The sequence below is a fragment of the Jaculus jaculus genome, chromosome 10, assembly GCF_020740685.1.
Source record: "Jaculus jaculus isolate mJacJac1 chromosome 10, mJacJac1.mat.Y.cur, whole genome shotgun sequence".
Lineage (NCBI taxonomy): Eukaryota > Metazoa > Chordata > Mammalia > Rodentia > Dipodidae > Jaculus > Jaculus jaculus.
The window spans coordinates 42,987,371-43,007,841 of NC_059111.1; the positions used below are offsets into that span (position 1 = coordinate 42,987,371).

Sequence of the window (20,471 nt, forward strand, 5' to 3'; positions counted from 1 at the left end):
ACATGCATGCTATTTGAGTCTGTGGTCTTTCTTCAGTGATTATTATCAGACCCATACATTTGGGGGCTCATCTGGGAGAGCTGGGGACTCCCAGATTCAATAGTGGAGCATTTCTAGTAGAGCCTTTGGTTCTTCACTGATTGGTGAGCGGGGGCGCCCTCTGTACTGTGTGTCTTTGGTCTTCTCTCTTCTTTGTTTCATTTTTGGTAAATCTGGTGTCTGGACACAATCTGGAGGCCCATGGAGGTAATGCTGATGAGTCAGTAATTACTTCAGGGCCATGGGGTGTTGGTTCCGAGGATGCTCAGGACCCCCTTCTGTTGGAACCCAGGAGCTCTAATTTGGCAGAGACTATTCCCAGGATAGGCTGCCATCTGGTGGAACTGGAAAGCTCCAATCTGGTGGAGAGTACCAGTCTGACTCTTGTTTTGGTAAATGCTGATAAGTTATACCTGCCTGGTGGAGCCCCGTTTACAGGATAGGCTGCCATCTGCAACATTTTGGTTTCTTTATTTTTTCCCAGGAAATGTTTTTGTGTCTGTGTCTTGTTTCTTTTTTTCTGGTTTTACTGAAAGGTACTATGGGACAGGCAACCAGTTCCACCCCACTGGACCTAGTCTAGTCACATTTCAAGGATTTCAGATGCCTGGCAGACAATCTAGATTTAACAGTATAGTTGGGGAAACTAACCATCTTTTGCAGTAATGAATGGCTAACTTTCAATGTGGGATGGCCAGACAGAGGCACCTTCCACCTCCCCACCATTTACAAAGTTAAGGTATCGTGTATGGGAGTCCTGGCATCCTGACTAGGTCCCATACATCACAGCCTGGCAATACCTGGTAGAAAGCCCCCCTCCTTGGTTAAGCCCCATTTTGCTGCCAGCCCCAGCAATCCTGCCTGTTAAGGAATCTAAACTGTCAGAGGATCACAAGTGAGCAGTCCTGCCCCCTCTTCCCTGAGGAGGATCTATACCCACCTCCTTATGTACCTGCTTCTGAGCCAGAACCTGTACCACAAGTGGTAGCTGCTGATCAGGGCCCTTGGGAAGAGGGAGGAAACATGATCAGTCCTCTCCATATGTGAGCCCAAACTACAAGACAAGCAGACCCCACTGCAGTTGCACTGCCCTTGAAGCAACAGCCCCTCCACCCCCAATCAGGATGGCCAACAATTCATGGCCCATATCCCTTTCTCCACTAGTGACCTGTATAATTGGAAGATGCAGAATCCAAAGTTTTCAGAAAAACCCTTGGCACTCCTAGACTTGTTAGATTCTATAATGATAACTCACCAGCCCACTTGGGATGACTGTCAGCAGCTTTTGCAGGTTCTTTTTACAACAGAGGAAAGGGAACTGATTCTAGCTACTGCCCATAAGCTAGTTCCTGGACCTAATGGCCAACCTACGATTGTACAGGCTGTTGTGGATGCAGCATTCCCCTTAGCCCACCCTGACTGGGACCCCAAATGCCCTGAAGGTAAGGAAAGACTCAAAGTCTACCACCAGATTGTGATGGGGTGTTTCTGAGAGGCTTCTAGGAAGCCCACAAATTTATCTAAGGTACGGGAGGTTATACAAGGTAAGGAGGAAAGACTGGGAGCCTTTTGAGAGAGGCTACAAGAAGCCTACCGGACCTTTACACCTCTAGATCCAGAAGCAAGAGAAAACCAATCTGCTGTGAACATGGCTTTTGTCAACCAGGCAGTGCCAGACATCCACAGAAAACTCCAATGACTGATGGTTTTGCAGGTAGACAGATGTCAGAACTTGTAGCAATAGCAGAGAAAGGTTGTGATAGTAGAGAGACTCTAGAATATAAACAAACTAGAGGCCTGGCCCAAATACTACTGGCTGCCATGGGAAAATCTGACCCAAGGGAATTAAAAAACATGGCTTATGGGAGAAACAGGGGCAAACCAGCTCCACAATTGAGAGGGGAAGGGCAACACACAACCTGTCTGCAAAAAGACCAATGTGCTTATTGCAAAGAGATAGGACATTGGAAAAATGAATGTCCACAAAGACAAAGGGACAAAAGTCCTAAAATCCTGGAAATAGGAGAACTCAGACTGAGGGTATCAGGGCTCACATCCTTTCCATGAACCCTGTGTAACCTTGAAGGTGGAGGTGGGTCCAAGGAGCCACTGGGCCAAATCAATATTCATGGACTACCCAAAGATAAGTAAATTTAGGAATGGGATGGATAACCCATTTGTTTATGATCATCCCTGGGTGCCCATATCCATTCTTGGGGTGAGACCTTTTGACTAAAATGGGGCACAGATCCATTTCAGCCCCAAGGGAGTAAAGGTTCTTAATCAGAATGGTCCTGTACACATGTTAACTGTGTCACTAGAGGAAGAATATAAACTATACCTCTCCCTCCCAAGCTACCCCTGAATGTCCATATGTGAGGGAACTATGGGAAAGGATTCCAGGTATATGGGCAGAAAGAAATCAGGCTGGGCTGAACAAGCACCTGGCCCAAATCGTGGTCCAATTGAGGGCTAATGCCAGCCTAATCTGAGTCCACCAATACCCTATGCCCAGAGAGGCCAAACTGGGAATAACACCTCACATAAACTGACTTTGGGAACAAGGCACATTAGTTCCTTGTCAGTCCACCTGGAATACTCCTCTCCTGCCAGTAAAAAAAGCCCCACTCTAATGACTACTGTGCAGGATCTGAGGGAAATTAATAAGTTGGTTGAAGACATACACCCCATGGTGCCGAACTCTCTGATAAGCACTCTGTCACCTGAACACAATGTGTACACAGTGCTAGACCTCAAGGATGCATTCTTCAGTCTGCCACTGGCCCTGGCCACTCAACCTCTGTTTGCCTTTGAATGGAGTGATCCAGAATGTGGATTCAATGAACAGTTGACTTGGATCAGACTGCCACAAGGATTTAAAAATTCACCCACCATCTTTGATGAGGCAGTCCATGAGGATCTGAGTGAGTACCACCAGTCCCATCCCCAAAACCCTCTTGCAGTATGTAGATGACATTCTTATAGCAGCCTCAGATGAAGAAGCCTGCCGCTCAGCCACTGAGGCCTTGCTGAGAGAATTGGACCACATGGGACACCAAGTTTCAGCAAGGTGACAATCCTCAACATTCCCCACCTCAGAACCCGGTGACAGGTACATGAGTTCTTGGGGTTGGTGGGGTTTTGTAGAATCTGGATACCCACATTCACAGAGATTTCAAAGCGTCTTTATAAGGCCCCAAGGGGTCAAGAAAATTCCCTTGAATGGACCCTAGAAAGGGAAAAGGCCTTCCTCCAGTTGAAAAAGGCCTTCCTTGAAACCCTGGCATTAGCTTTTCCTGACATCCACAAACCTTTCCATCTTTACATTGAGCTAAAGGGGTTATCGACTCAAACTCTCAGCCCTTGGAAGAGGCCAACTGCTTACCTATCAAAGAAACTAGACCCAGTGGCAACGGTATGGCCCCCATGCCTCCAAATAATAGTAGCCACTGCTATTATATAGGTCAAAAACTCAGATAAACTGACTTTGGGCCAAACCCTGAGAATACCTACTCCTCACACTATTGAAGGAGTGCTAAAGCAACTTCCTGACAAGCAGTTAACTAATTCCAGACTGACTCATTATCAGGCTTTTCTTTTTAACCCCTCATGGGTTCTATTTGCTGCCAGTCAGGCCCTCAATCCCACAAGGCAGCTACCTGAACTGGATCTGGACAGTCCATGACTGCTCAGAGCTCTTGAGCAGTTTACAGGGGACCTGACAAGATCTCAAAGATGTTCCCCTTAAAGGGGCAGAACTGACCTGGTATACAGGTGGAAGCAGCTTCCTTAAGGATGCTGTCCAGTATGCAGGAGGTGCAGTGACAACAGAAGAAACAACTCTATGGTCAGCAGCTCTCCCTCCAGGTACATCTGCCCAGAAAGCTGAATTGATAGCCCTGACCAAGGCCTTGCAACTAGGCAAATAAAGAGTCTTAATATCTATACTGATAGCCATTATGCTTTTGCAACAGTACATGCTCATGGGGCCATTTGCAAAGAAAGGGACTATTGACAGCAGAAGGAAAAACCATTAAAAATAAACAGGAGATTTTGGACCTCCTGTAGGCTATATGGCTCCCTAGAGAGATAGCAATCATGCACTGCCATGGTCACCAGAAAGAGAAGGATCCTGCTTCTAAAGGTAACAACATGGCTGACAAGGTGGCATGTGAGACAGCCCTCCAGGTCGCTACTACCCTGGTGGGAAAATTGCCTCCAATGGTGGCACCAACTTTGCCAGAGACACCAAACTACACTGATTCATAACTACAGAGTATTAAGACCTTCACAGCAGCCTATAAGGGACAAGGATGGTCTAAGACCCCTGACGGAAGGATCATCCTCCCATTGGACTTTGCTAGCTAACTCATCAGACAAATATACCAGAGCACTCATCTAGGACAACAGAAAATTGAGGACTTACATAGATGGGCCTACCTTAAAGTTTTTGACTTGAGACGAAAGGCAGCAGGAGTCATAGCCCATGCCATGCCTGCCAACTGGTAAATGCAAAAAGCAGAGTTTCTCAGTCAGGAATCAGGAAAAGAGGAATCTGACCAGAAGTAACTTGGGAAATTGACTTTACAGAGATAAACCTGGATTATATGGATACAGGTATATACTAGTATTTATAGACACCTTTTCAGGATGGACCAAGGCTTTTCCAACTGAGAATGAAACTTCCACAACTGTGGCCAAAAAACTGTTAGATGACATCATTCCAAGGTACATAGTTTACCTGTTCTTTTGGGGTCAGTCAATGGACAAGGAATCATCTCTCAGGTAACCCAAGCTATAGTTAAAATTGTGGGGACAAATTGGAAACTTTATTGTATGTATCATCCCCAGAGTTAAAGACAGGCAGGTAGAATGGATAAATTGGACCCTAAAGGAGACCCTAACTAAATTAACCCTTGAAACTGGCAATGACGGGTGTCTCCTTCTCTTTGTCCTCTTCTGAGTTCAAAACTTCCCATAGACCATGGGGCTTACCCCATTTGAAATCATGTACACAAGGCCCCCACCCTTGTTGCCCAAAATAAAAGCAGAAATGTTAACTGAATTTGAGGATGAAAGATTCCTCTCCTTCCTACACACTTTATTTTGGGTGCAAGAACATCTCTGGCCTCAGCTTCAGGCCATCTGTGAGAATGCACCTCCACTTACACCCCATAGGTTCAGGCCAGGAGATCTAGTGCTCATCAAAAGACAATGGAAAGAGACTCTTGAACCCAGTTGGGAGGGACCCTTCACCGTGATCCTGACCACCCCAACTGCTGTTAAGGTGGATGCTGTCTCTGCTTGGATACATCACTCCCATGTGAAGCCTGTAGACCCACTCATGGATCCAGATAACTATGCACCTGAAGGAAAGCCAGGACTGTGGTGAGCCACTGCATACCTGCAGGATCCACTCAAACTGAGGATTCATAAGCTAGAGACTCAAAAATGATGCTAAAGATGTTTATGGTTATGTTTCTCACTATGTTTGCTTGCTGTTCAAAACTTTGGGCATAGCCCATGAATCTAACCCCCCATCACCACAACCCACATGAGCCTTATAATCTCAGCTGAATAATCTCTAACTCTAACCCCACCACCGGGACTGTTCTTAACTCCATTTCCCAGCTGGCCCCACTGTATATATGTGGCCAGAACTCATGGTAGACATATGTGATATTTTTTAAGGGGAATGGGAACCCAGTGACCAAAAACCCTTTCCCCTTTTGGGTGCACTTATCTGGCTAGGAGGCAATGAAATTGAGCCTTAACTATCTATGTTTGTCCCAGGCATTGCCTGACATGGGACCAAAACTCAATAAGCAGGGGCCCTAGGTAGTACTACTGCATCTCCTGGGGATGTGAAACAACTGGCATCTTTACATGGGTGTATGCCAACACAGACACAGATTTAATTACACTAGAGAGGGCTACATGGAGGAAGGATAAAGGAGAACACCTTATAAACAGGGCATGTAAGTTAAAACAATACAGCCCCCTAACCATCAGATTTACAGAGAAGGGAAAAAGGACTCGAAATTCGACCTATGGTAGGACATGGGGACTCAAACTCTATGTAACAGGGGAGATCTTGGTGCTCTATTCACTATTAGACTGGCAGTTGATCCAATGCCCCCCCCCCCCACTTGACTCCTAGGACCCAACAAATTGTTGGCTTCTCCTCAAAGGCCACCTCAAAGAACCACAGCTCCCTCCCTAATTGCTCAAACTTCTAGAGCCCCATCCCCATTCCCCAATACCGAACCAGTAGCTCATGTTGTCTCTCCACTCAACATTGGGCAACTAGTACTATTGGAAACAACTTATAAGGTCCTCAACTCCTCTATGCCTGAACTTACTAAGGCCTGCTGGATGTGTCTCCACCCACAACTTCCTTTCTATGAAGACATATCAGTACCAGAAAATTATTCCATGGCTGCAGAGGCAATGGCCTACCATTGGCAACAATCAGGAAAAGGACAAATAACCTTTTAGTCAGTGACAGGAAAGGGACTCGAAATTGGAGATCAGATTCCCCAAGCCTACTCCCATATATGTAACCAAACCCAATTTCCCACTGCCACCAGGTACTTAGTTTCCCCAGAAGATAGATGGTGGGCTTGCACTATAGGATTATCCCCCTGTGTCCATGCCCAGGTCCTCAACCACACAAACACCTTCTGTGTGTTAGTGCAGCTGTTCTCCAGGATAGTAAACTAATCCAACCAAGATGTTCCTTTACAATTAGAGCCAATGGGACAGGGAAAATGAGAAATCATTACTACTGTTTTATTGTCTTCTCTTCTTGGCCTTCGTTTAACTGGGGCAATAGACACTGGCACCTCTGCTCTGGTGCTTCAAGACAAAAACTATAAATACCTAAGGTCAGCCATCAATACAGATTTAGAACAAGTAGGAAAATCAGTCATCCACTTACAGGACTCTCTCTCTTCCTTAGCTGAGGAAGTACTGCGGAACAGAAGGGGACTAGGTTTACTATTCCTTCAACAAGGTGGCCTCTGTGCTGCTTTAAAGGAACAATGTTGTTTCTATGTTAATCACTTGGTGTTATAAAGTAATCCATGGCCATACTTACAAAAAGACTACATGAAAAAAAAATAGAAAAAGAACAGTATCAAGGATGATATGAATCCATATTCAATTAGGACCCCTGGTTAACAACTTTAATTTCTGCCCTAACTGGCCCCCTTATACTTTTACTGCTTGCCCTCACCTGTGGACCTTGTATCATTAATGCTTTGGTCAAATTGGTTAAGGATCACATAGCCACAGTACAACTAATTGTTCTAAGACAACAATACCAACCTTTAGATACATCTCAAGGATTCAAGATGGGACCATATTCAAGGGGAATGAAGGGACCAAACTGATGTCATGACAGACTTCAGTAAGGTGCCACCCTAACTAGGCCTAAGTTCCAGTTTCCTGGAGAAGCAAACAAGATTTCTGAAAAGAGAGGCTGTTAATCAATAGTGATCCTGATATGTGGCCAAAAAAGATAACTGCCCAGGGACTGAGTCAGTTCCTGGAGACATGCCTTTTTACAACCCTCCTGTCCCAACCAATCAGAAATGCACAACTGTAATTACTGTTTGCCTAGCCAATCATTTAAAAAATATTACCTAAGCCTACCAAAACTCCTCTAGCTGTGCCTAAAGGGATCCTGTGAGCTCTTCTCAGGGTCGCCATTTTGCCTGAATGGTTGACCTCCACATGCTGGCTAATTCTACAGAATAAATGCTCTTTGCTTTTACATACTATTCAAGTCTGGGGTCTTTCTTCAGTGATTCTTGGACCCTTACAATATAGTACAAATTTAGCTGGTGATGGGTGCTACCTTTCAGTACAGAAGTTGAAAAGCTCATATACTTGTCTCTGCCAGAAACATGGAGACCAGGGCATGAGCCTGTGGCTTAGGTTTGGAAAATTAGAAACAGGTATTTGGGTTAGTGATTCAGAGACAATAATGATGGTGATTTTTTTTTTCCCCACCTGATGGTAGAGACTGCCACAGGTAGTTTCTGTGGACAGAGAAGCAGTTAGTTTAGACAGCACTGATTTGGGGGGACTGTCCTTGTGGAATGGCTCTGGAATCTTCCTTTGTTTCTTATTGTTTACACAGCTTTGCTACCTCCTTTGTGTGTCTTCATGCTAAACCACAGCCTCACAATGATTTCATTTTTGCATAAATTAAGCAGAATTCACTACTGTTGTTTGCATGCATATATTTTTGTTGTTGTAAGGTAACCCAGCCAGGAAATAACTAGGTTCCCATCTTGGAATTATAATGGTAGGGGATAGAATGAGGAAAAATTCAGACACTAACATGAATAACAGACAAAGTTGGCAACTAGTGAAGTGTTATGCTATTCTTGAATTGCTAGTGAATTTGCAGTAATATATGTGAAACAATGATTAAGAGATAAAATAGCAAAACAAAATATTTGCAAGTATATACCCTAACAGATTCACAAAAGTACTCATGACACATGTGATCATAATGTAAGTGTGACATTTCTTCAGAGGATTGATTAAACCTGGGAAGATGGATTAAACATACTTTGTAAAATAACATTAATGCAAAATCTTTCTCTAGAGGACAAGAGCCAAGCTGAAGGATTCAGTAACCCAGAAATGTAATTCAGTCCTTGTCCAAATCCAGAGAACTTGGGAACTAATCCTGTCACTACCTCAGATTCTCAGAACCTCAAATTCTAGAATGGCCAGTTATTATATTCTAGAGTAGTAGACAGAATTCACTCTCTTTCCAAACATGACATAACCATTGCATTGATAACCTCACAGTGACAATTGTAACCTGCTCAAGACCACAGAATGTTGGGCCTATGAACAATCCATCAGGGATTATGGTAGAGGACATGAGGCCCCCATTCCTTCTGGAAGGTTTATAGGCAGCTAATAATAATGACTGGGAACAGGAGATACATTATGCAATGGTGTAGCTAATGGTAGGACCTATAAATAGTTACCGCCCAGGCCCATACAGGCAACCTTAATTAAACTCAGCAGATCATACCCACATACAATTTTACAAAATGCAAAAGAGACATTTAAGTGGAGAAGGGAATAGTTGGGAAGGGCTTCAGTGGGAGGGGGAAGCAGTGAGGTCAAGTGAAGATAATGTTCTGTTGAAATAATTGATACCTATTTTTAGAGTTTAAAAACCCCTAAAACTGTGAATAAACCTTATAACTAGGCTATTATTATTATTATCATTCATTTGGATGTCTGACTTGCAAAATGTCTACATGAAGATTCAGTGGTTACATGCACTTGCTTGCAAAACCTGACAACCTGGGTTCAAATCAGCAGTACCTATGTAAAGCCAGATGCACAAAGTGGCACATGCATCTGGAGTTTGTTTTCAGTGGCAAGAGGCCTTAGTGTGCCCATTGCTGCTCTCATTCTCATTCTCATTCTCACTCTTTCCTTACAAATAAGTAAATAAAAAAATATATTTTTTAAAATTTTTATTTATTTATTTGAGAGAGAGAGAGAGAGAGAGAGAGAGAGAGAGAGAGAGAGAGAGACTGGGCATGCCAGGGCCTCCAGCCACTGCAAACAGACTCCAGATGTGTGTGCCCCCTTGTGCTTCTGTTTAATGTGGGTCCTGGGGAATCAAGCCTGGAACCGGGGTCCTTAGGCTTCACAGGCAAGTGCTTAACCACTAAACAATCTCTCCAGCCCCAAAATATTTATAGTTTTAAAAGTCTGTGTTGGAGAGAAGGCCTGCAAAGCCTAATGACCCTGAGTTAGATTCCCCAATACACATATAAAGCAAGATACACAATAGCACATGCATCTGGAGTTTCATCAGCAGGGGCTAGAGGCTCTGGCATGCCCATTCTCTCTATTTCTCTTCTATTTCTCTGCTCACAAATACAAATATAAAAATATTTTAAATGTCCACATGAAGAAGATAAAAGGGAAATTATCTACAAGATAATTCTTTAGCATTACTATGTGAACTATGAAACTAAATAATACTTATATCTTGTTATTTAAAATGTATAGAAATGGACCACTAGTGAACAATTTCATGTAAAAAAAAGAGCAAATGTAATTTGGTACTGTCTTCAATCAGAGTACCACAGATAAAAATGCATGTTTAATTTGGTAAACCTAAAAATGTGATAAATACTTATATAGCTAACTATTTTTTCTTGAAAATAATCTGGCTCTTTACCATGGATACAATGATTCCAGTATGCTAATAATCAAGTTTAAGATATAGCAGTGAGGGGAACACAACTGAGGCTCTTTTTCCTTTCATTTTTTTTATACATGTACATAGTATGTGTGGTGTGGTATAAGCATGCCTATATGCTGATGTAGTGTCCCTTATACTGCCTCAAGGAAAATATTTCACTTTTTCCCTGTGTTGATGGAGTCTCTTATTAATTATGGAGCTCTCCCTTCACTGGTCCCATTGATCATTTAGTTAGGTCCACACAGGACTGGGTTTAAAGACTTCCATGGGTACACCAAGCTGTTAACATGGGTTCTGGATGTTTGAACTTGGCTAGTTGCAGCATGCTCATGTACTCATTCTTGCACAGGAAGCACACTTAAGCACTGAGCCATTTCTTCAGACCAACTGAGACTTCAATAAGTATTTTTAATTTCATTAATGAATAAAAAGCAGCCTATGCCCCACTGTCAGGTTTTCCAACCTCCAACTCTGTTGTGGCATACAATAGCAGCACTTGCACCAAATGGAAACAGTGTTGAAGTTCACCCACTGTCATAGCTATTTCCCTCCTTGAGTCAATGATACTTTATAAGTAAGTAGGGTTCATGTTCATCAAGATCAAGCACACATATACTATGCCTTTGGTATAAAAATAAGGACATTAAATATATTTTTTCCTACTAACTGATAAAACACAATGCATTAAAACAAATTCCTTTGGAAAAATATGTTTTTAAACAATATATACTAGCTGATACATAGTGATTAGTGTTCTTTATGAGGATAAAAGATAATGTCATATTCCTTAGGAAAACTGGCACTAACCACAGTCAGAGGTGATCATATCTTTGCATTATAATCAATTAGCATTTCCTTCATTTTCTGTATTATAGAAGATAGGCTTATAGTAACTTTCCATGACTGTCTTGTGTTAATTTTTTTCTTTATTTCCTCATAAGGAGAGACATTTTCTCAGACAAAAAACACTATACCACTTTATCTTCTTATTTTAAAACTCAGATTTCCATATACTTTGTGCAGTGTAATTTAAACAATATTTTGTTTATTGGAAAAAGAAAGAAAGAGAGAGAGAGAATATGAATGAACATGCCAGGGCCTTCTATGACTGCAAACAAACTTCAGATACATGTTCCACCTTGTGCATCTGGCTTATGTGGGTACTGGGAAACTGAACCTGGGTCCTTAGGATTCACAAACAAATGCTTTAACCACTAAGCAATCAGTCCAGCAATGTGATGTTTTACAATGTATATGCTTAATAGAATGGCTAAACTAAGCTAGTATTGTATTGCCCCACAATTTCGTTTGGGGTGAGAACACTTAAAATTTGCTCTTATAAATTTTAAAGAATATACTGACATTTGATCTCTTATAAGAGTCATACCATGTTCTAAAGTACTTATTAATTTTTCTCCCTTGTGATTTCTATACTGATAATTGGAGATAGGAATAGAAGAGAGTATCCATAGCCTAAAGTTTGTCTTTTATATCCATTGCTTGAGGAAAGAATGAAGAGAAAAAGGAGGGCAATGCTGCAATAACTAAACATCTATTTGATGTTTACTACCTGTTCCACTTCTTGCCAGAAAGCACAACCATGCCACTTAGAAAATATTGACCTGTGTCTCCAGCTTGGTTGTCATTATCTACATGGAGCTAGTGAAAACTTGAAATAGATTTGAGTTTATAGCATAAAGTAGACACCAAGTCTTAAAGATGTACTGACATAGACACAGACCTACACAAGTAGCTCCAGCAGGCCTGCAGGACCACAGCACTGGCACGCCAGGTCCATGGGACTACAGCTGCTAGGCTCTGCTTGAGCCATAGGAAAAGCCAGGTGAGGGGGTTTTCCACTCACACTGGAGCTCTCCACAAACTCAAGAAACATGAAGGGAGAATGGCAGTGAACAACACAGGAGCAGATCTCAAGGTAGAACAACACGTGGAACAGCGAGAGACCTATTGCTGATTTCCTTGATTTTTTTTTTAAATTATCAATTTTTTAAAAAGAATACTCTAGTAATTGGGGGAAAATTTATCGAATCATGAAGAGGTCACTCACCATATACAAACAATAAATGAACAAAATGTAAAATGGAGTTCATCTCATTAGGAACTAAACAAATACACATTAATAGTGTATTACTAAACTTACGAAGACATACAGACAGGTACAAAACATAAACCCTTGTTTACAACTCAGAGCTCATTGTTCAGTATGAATTCTAACACAGATGAGGATTATGATATTAAAGATAATAAAATTAATACAAATTGAAACATGGAAACCCTTTAGCAAAAAAAAAAAAAAAAAAAAACCAAAACCAAACTTGACAATTATTAGTCTATTAGGAGAGTGGTGACAGACAGTTCCCATGCACACTAGGTGAGAAATGTTGAAAGTACTGGCAGCCATGTACAGACAGATCCTCAACAGATTATTTATAAAGACAAACCCACCTCTGAAAACACGTTACATGTCCCTTAACGGGGTTAGTGACAGGGCTGCGTATCCCCGAAGCTGACACCAAGGTCCTTCAAAGTGTCACACAGGCCTGTAAGCAGGAAACTTACAAGGATTGTTTTCAAGAGGAAAAACGTCCCCATTTTTGCTTTGAAAATCATGGAGAAAAAGAACTGCTGTTTCTCTCTTGGTTATGTGACGTTAGGTTATTATTCATCATTATATATTTCTGAATTTGAAATTTTTAATCTTTAGCACAAGTCCTTTTCCTATTTATTTTCAATTAGCATACAAGTATTAGGTTCATTATGGAATTTTCCAAAATTTGGTTTTGGTGATTTCCCTGCCTCCCCAACTCCCTGCCCTCCTTTGTAAACCCTCCGGCTCTGTGTGGCTGCTTTTCTGCTTGCATGACAAGTTCTTAGTGCTAGTAAGAAAGTGGCTGGGAGTCCTGTATTAACCTCTTCCTGCCCCAGAAGCCTGCCCCCCACCTGGTGCTGCTCTTACAAATTGCAGACACGGGTTTCCTGACAAGCAGTGGCCTAAACGCTCAGAAACACCTCTTGGCAAATCCAGGTGACACAGGCATGTGATCCTACTTTAGAGATGAAAGCCTGAGGCTCTGGAGGGAAGCACTCTGCCTGCCACACTCCTAAGAAGTGTGAGGAGGTTGCCAGCTCCACAATAGCTCTGGGCACTAACTATTTAACCCGAAAATCCTGAGGATGGGAAGAGTTGGGTGCGGAATTACTCCAACTGTGACTAGTCCCCAGGCCCCAACTGAGGTGCTCTCCAATCCCAGGAGGTCCGTGGCAGCCTTTGGGAGTATGCTAGAGCTACGGTGGTTGGTCTGCAGGCCTCCTCGGCCTTTCCAAGATGCCCAGAGCTCACCTTTCTGTCCTGGCTCCCCATGATGGGGCTATGGCCATGACTGAGGAAGGTAGGTCATATCCTTGTTGCTTTTGCTTGCGTGCGTGGCGTAGCATATACGCAAGCATGCCTACCTGTGGCAGGGAGCCCTTGCCTGAAGAACACAGGTGTCTGCTCCATCACCCTTCCACCCATTCATGTTTGAACCAGAGTTTTACAGACACCAGGAGCATGCTGCTTTTCCTCGGGGGCCTGAAGAATTCCTAGATCTCTGTTCCCCTTGGTGGGGCTGGAGTGACAGACACATGTCACCACACTCAGCTGCTTACATGGGATCTGGAAATTGGAACTTGGCCGGTGTCAGGTCCACTCAGCTCCTCATGCTTGTGCAGGAAGCACACTTAACCTCTGAGCCATCTCTCCAGCCTCATACTCTTTCCCAAGCTTGGTTCGAAACCTTCTTCATTCCCCGTGGGCTTCTCTTTTGCAGGGCATCTCCACAGCTGACGGAGACAGCGTTTAGAACTGAGGGGAACACCCGAGTTACACAATTATCTTGAACCCCGAACACTTCATATTCATCTTCCTTAAGTTCCAAAGGCATTTTCTCCTTTGGAATCTTTTCTTAAACTGCCAACATGTGCCACATCTTTGCTCAGCAGGCAAAACTAAAGATCCCTGACTTTAGAGACTCTATCAAGGGAAGCCAAGACAAACAGAGTGGGGGTGAGGGATCCTGAGTGGGAGGCAGGCCACATGCAGGCACTTCGGCGGGGCATGCCATCATGTGGTCAGAAGTGCTATGAATTTCCAACAGTGCACACACCCCTGCTTGATTAAAGCACAATAAAAACAAACTCCAGGTCCAAATAAAAAGGACCTCTGCATGACCCGCCTAACTTGGGTGTGTCCACCACCTCTCCCCTCTTCTGGCCTGGAAAAGTGAAATCCAGCCTAGGGCAATTCAGTGCCAAGCTGGAAGGAGAGGTGGGAAGAAGCTTTTGTTTGGTTCTGTCATTGGACCTCAGTGGGGACTTGAGTCAACACCACCTTTTGCTTTCTCATCTGTGCATGAAACACAAGTAAGCTGGCTTCTCGAATAGCAAGGGTGCAGTGAACTCACAGAATGTGCAAAATGTGCCATTCGAGTACCAAGTCACAGCGGATCTGTCTGCAGGCATGGCTGACCCGTGACATAACTGTTCATGGGAAATCTGGGTCCCAGTCTCTGCTCAGATGAAAAGGAGCTCAGCAGAGAGAACCGCACCGACTCCAACCTCCAACCCGGGAGGACAATGCTCAGACCCAGGCAGCCAGGACGACACACACCTACCGGTAACGCAGCACCTGGGCAGTGGGGGCAGGGCAGTCTTCATTACGTACTAAGTTTGAGGCCATTCTGGACTGTCTCAGACACGCTAAAGGATGACAGTGCCAGAGCGTCCAGGTGTCACTAGTCTGTGTCAGCACACTGAATACACACCTACAAGTCCCACATAAACAGGACAGATTTTCTGGTAGCTAACACTACAGAAACATCTCACTAGAAGGGGTATGGCTCACTACAGAGCGCAAGGCCCTGGGTTTGACCCTGAGCACAAGGCAACAGAACAGACACTGCCTGTCAGTGGCCCTTGAAGCAGGCGGATGTGGGGAACAGGGGGGAGGTGAAAGTGGCAGCAGGAGGAAGCAAAGGGAACTCTCACTCTGGAGGCCAAGCTGGCTCCAAGAAAAGGCTCTGCTGAAACAAACTGCGCAGCTCAGGCGCTTGCCTGAGGAGACTAAGGACTTCCCAGAACCCTCATAAGCCAGATGCGCAAGGCAATACATGTGTCTGGAGTCCATCTGTAGTGGCTGGAGGCCCTGGCATGTCCATTCTCTTCTCTCGCTCCTCCTCTTTCTAATAAATAAAAAAAATTAACCCTCACCCCCTCAGGTCAGCTCCACAGATGTTTTGTTTTCCCTGTGCCAAGGACCAAACCCAGGACCTTAACCAGTCTTCAGTGTACTGAGCGAAACCCCCAGCCACAAATCAACCAGAACAACTGAAGAGCCAAACAAAACCAGGCTCAACCCAGGGCCAGTGAGAGGGCTAGCAGGGCTGCGTGTGTGGATGTGCCCTTCAAGTCAAGGGCAAGAGAGTCAAAGGCACCGTGTCTTATCCTTGGATTCTGGACCAGAGTCTGCGGGAGAACTGCCCAGCACTGCGAGCTCATGGGTTCGGGGTGCTGCAGTGTGCCAGGCCATGCCTGTCAGGGTCATCTCCAACTAAGCAGGGACACCAAACTCATACAGGCCTGGCACAGGAAGGTGGGTTTTCTTTTCTTCTTCATGAATTACAAGGAAACAGACATTTACACCTGTCATGCCAAGCAAGAAAACATGGATGTGCACTGTACAATGTGCACGGTCTAGTGGTCAATGTTGGCTCCCGTGACAGATGGGGGGAGGGCGGGGGACTGTTCCATCGCTGAGGGGTTTCAACAATGGCAGAGGAAAAGGGAATGGACTCCTCCAGGACAGCCAGCAGGGGTTTCTGGCAGAGGCACAGCTGTCACCTCAGGGACATGAGCACACCCAGCATCAGGAAGGTCCACAGGGCCAGCTGCAGGTAGTCTCACCAGCTTAGTGAGGAGTGGCCTCTCTGAGGCTTTAGGTACCTCTGAGTATCAGGGCTGACATGAGGCTGTGATCAAGGACCACTCTTCAAATGTTCTTCAGAACAGAACCAACAACAATGACCCAGGAAGAATGCTCGCATTCTTTGAGACAAACCTTTCCATCTGGGTGAAGGAACGATGTAACTTCTGAAACTCAAGGAGACAGAGTAACAGATTCAGCTGGAAAAGCCAAGCATGTCCTACAAAACACTGCATTTCCTCAGTGCCCCCAGAAGTCCAGGGAGTAATTGTCCAGGGCTGGATCAAAATGGAAGTGAACTCTGGGCCACTGACCAGCAGTCTTGGGACCCTGTGAGGTACCAGGGCCATGTCTGGCCTGCATTGGTTCTCACATTCCCCAGTGTGTGCTGACAGAGGCTCTGGGGGCTGCTCCACAGAAAAGACCTTCCAGCTGCTTTAGCAGACTATGAGGGAATCAGGCAACGCCAAACACTACAGGACGTGGTCAAGGCCACGGGGCTCTTGTGTGGCTTTCCACCTCATCTTCTCTCTGGACCAGGCTGGCTCAGGTTGCCAATTCTCCATATCCCATCATGCGGGGAAGAGCTCAGGTGGTCTCTCTCCATAGCAGTACTTCGCTACAGGGTCCCAGTACGAATTCTCATGCTGCACACTCTGGGAGGAGGTCCTGCACTTAGCCAAGCACAATTCAAAGTGGTCTTCAACGGGCCATGGAGAGGTTCTGGAAGGCCACAGCTGCCGGGTTAAGGAAGCGCTCCAGGAGAAGTTGCTTGCTGGGCTGTAGGCAGCAGGAGACACAGTGCTCATAGGCACCACAGCAGCCATTGGCCAGGCACCCGTCACAGCAGTACTGCTTCGTGCTGGGGACTCCGACGACACAGCAGCCATTCGCCAGCAGGTCCTTCCTCTCACAGACGTAGCCCCGCTTGAATGGAGTTCTGGCACTGGTTGCTTGGTCGGCTGCTGTTGCCCAAGTTAAACTGCACCTTCCAGGGGATGGGCTGGTCATGGTCTTGAACCTGGAGGAGATTCCGATCTCTCACTGCCCTCTCCTCCTGCTTGAAGGTGCTGCTGAGGAAGTAGCGAGAGCCCAAAGACCAGGGCGAGCACCCACCACTTCCGCAGAAGCCAGCACCACACCAGGGCCGCCAGGTTCACCAGGCCGGCGTGGCCGCATAGTCTCTATGGGAGCCGCCCCAGTGCCATCCTCCCCTCAGTTCCATGCCGCGCCTCTCCTCCTCCTTGATTTTTTTTGTTCATTTATTTATTTATTTATTTGAGAGCGACAGACACAGAGAGAAAGACAGATAGAGGGAAGAGGGAGAGAATGGGCACCCAGGGCTTCCAGCCACTGCAAAAGAACTCCAGACACGTGTGCCCCCTTGTGCATCTGGCTAACATGGGACCTGGGGAACCGAGCCTCAAACCAGGGTCCTTAGGCTTCATAGGCAAGCGCTTAACTGCTAAGCCATCTCTCCAGCCCGTGATTTCCTTGATTTATATGACCTATCTAAATTAAATCAAGATGAGATTAATCACTTAAATAGACTTATAACAAGCATGGAGATCCCAGCAGTTATCAAAAAATCTCCCAACTGAAAAAAGCCCAGGCCCAGATGGATTCACTGCTGAATTTTACCAGACCTTCAGGGAAGAACTAACACCATTGCTTCTTAAGCTTTTCCATAAAACAGAAAAAGAAGCAATTCTATCAAACTCATTCTATGAAACAAGCATCACCTCACTACTAAAACCAGGCAAAGATAGAACAAACAAACAAACAAAAAAGAATAAAAGAAAATTACAGACCAATTTCCCTCATGAACATAGATGCAAAAATTCTCAACAAAATATTGGCAAAAAGAATACAAAAATATATCAGAAAGATCACTCACCCTGACCAAGTAGGCTTTACCCCCGAGATAAAGGGATGGTTGAACATATGAAAATCAATAAATGTAATACATTATATAAATTGACTGAAGGACAAAAAAAAAATCACATGATTATCTCATTAGATGCAGAGAAAGCATTTGACACAGTCCAATATCCCTTCATGATTTAGATTAAGACTATGTCCCTATATAAAACTGTTAGAATATCCTTAAGAGTCTGTAAACAGTTGAAAAATCTCTAACTTTAGCCATGGCATTTAGGTTTAGCCTGAAATTCTTTCCTACATATGCACATCAGTTCATTATAAATTTAACCTTGATTAAATTCTCTGGGCCTAGGCAGCAGGACACAGCCAGCCCTTATGCCAGTAGCCCAGTTCCAACAAAGTCCTCTGTAGTCTTTCCTTTTCCTTAGAAAGCTCATAAGCCAAGCCTTGAAGTTCAATGTGTCTGCCCTTAGCAATCTCAGATTCTCATCAGAATAGTCCATAAAATTTGGCTTACCACTCCAGAAGACACCTTCAGTTGCAAGCACCAAGTCCATGCCTATTCCTCCAAAACAAAGGTTCCAAAAGATTAACATCCACATGGTCAGGTTCATCTCAGTCCACTCCTTGGTACCAAGTTCTGTATTAGACAGCTTCAGGTTTACTGAGATGAACATCCAGACCAGGTACAGTTATGGAGGAAGGGATATTTATTGAAGCTTACAGATCCAGGGGAAGTTCCATAATGGCAGAAAAAGCTGGCCTGCCTTCACAGGCCCAAGCAGAGAGACAGAGAGAAAGAGAGAGAGAGACAGACAGACAGACAGAGAGAGAGAGAGAGAGAGAGAGAAAGAAGCATAAGCCACATAGTGTGTCTATTAGGGACATCTGACTTGTTTAGAAATACAAAAGCCACAGATGCAGCTTGTTGGAGAACCAAAAGTGAAAGGAAAGAGAACAAAGACATGTTGACAAGCAAGTACAGGTTATAGAAGCAAGTTTAGCACATTAAATATGAAGACTGCCTCATAACTTTTGAGGGTATGTTCACCCGCACATGTACACCGATTGACCTCCTCAAAGAGAATGCCTCACACGGGGCACTAGTCTGCAGGGTTCCCAGAGCCCCATGTTGGGCGCCAGATGCCTGGCTCCTCCCTGGTGGGTAGGTAGTACTGAGGAGGGACCAGGCCTGCTGGTTCCTCCCAAGGGGTTGAGGAAGAAGGGATGAACGTCAGACGATTTAGAACCTCTCTTAGTCAACTGAGAAAAACCACACTGTGTCGAGAGTCTTGTCGAAGCATATTGTTACAAGCAGTTGCCTATAAAATGTTGGGAATGAAGGTGGGGATTCTAGGATGGGGGAGAGGCAAGGGCCAATAATAAACCACGACCTTTGAGATGATTGGTCCCAAGTGCATGCACAGGAATTCCAACTGCTATGTGGAAGTAGCAGGCCAGAAGCCATTAGGCGTAGCTGGCCCGAGGCAGATCACCAAACTTTAGCTAGGCTTAGGAAGTTCCACTAGGCCTCATGCCTGGGCCTCTCAAGGCCGAATAGGCCCAATCTTAACAAATATGGAATGGCCAGAATATTAAAAGGTTTATGGGATATTAAAAACACAATAAATAAATTATAAACCTAGATATGGTGGTTTGATTCAGGTGTCCCCCTGTTGGACCCTGAAAGGCCCAGGTGTGAGGCCTAGTGGAACTTCCTGAGCCTAGCTAAAGTTTGGCGACCTGTCTCTGGCCAGCTATGACTCAGCAGGATGCCTAAGGGCTTCTGGCCTGCTACTTCCTCGTGGTAATTGTAATTACCATTTCAATAGTTAAAGTTTACTATTGGCCCTTACCTCTTCTCCCACCCTAAAATCCCCGCCTTCATCCCCAACATGATATAAGCAACTGCTCAGAGTAATAAAGCGAGTTGTTCCTGCATTGCAAAGACTCCCGACTCAGTGTGGTTTTGCTCTGGTGGCCAGGAGAGGTTTCTGAGTTGTCCGACGCTCATCAGACCCTCAACCCGTAGGGAGGAACCAGCAGGCCTGGTCCTTCCCTCGGCACTACCTGTGCAGGAAGGAGCCCCGCATGCCCCATAAACTTAGGTGTTCTGAATGCTAGGTTCCCAGCTGATGGAGATTTGTGAATTAATGCCTGCTAGAGGTCGTGTATTGTTGGGGGCAGGCTTATGGGTGTTATAGCCAGTGTTTGGTACACTCTCCTGTTGCTATTGTCCACCTTATGTTGGCCAGGAGATGCTGTCTACCTTCTGCTCATGCTGTCATTTCCTCTGCCATTCTGGAGCTACCC

The 20,471-nt window shown here is 44.8% G+C and overlaps 1 pseudogene; it reads right to left on the minus strand.

The window, feature by feature from the left end:
• Positions 1-16,809: 16,809 nt before the first annotated feature.
• LOC123464041 lies at positions 16,810-19,289 on the minus strand (annotated as a pseudogene).
• Positions 19,290-20,471: the final 1,182 nt, after the last annotated feature.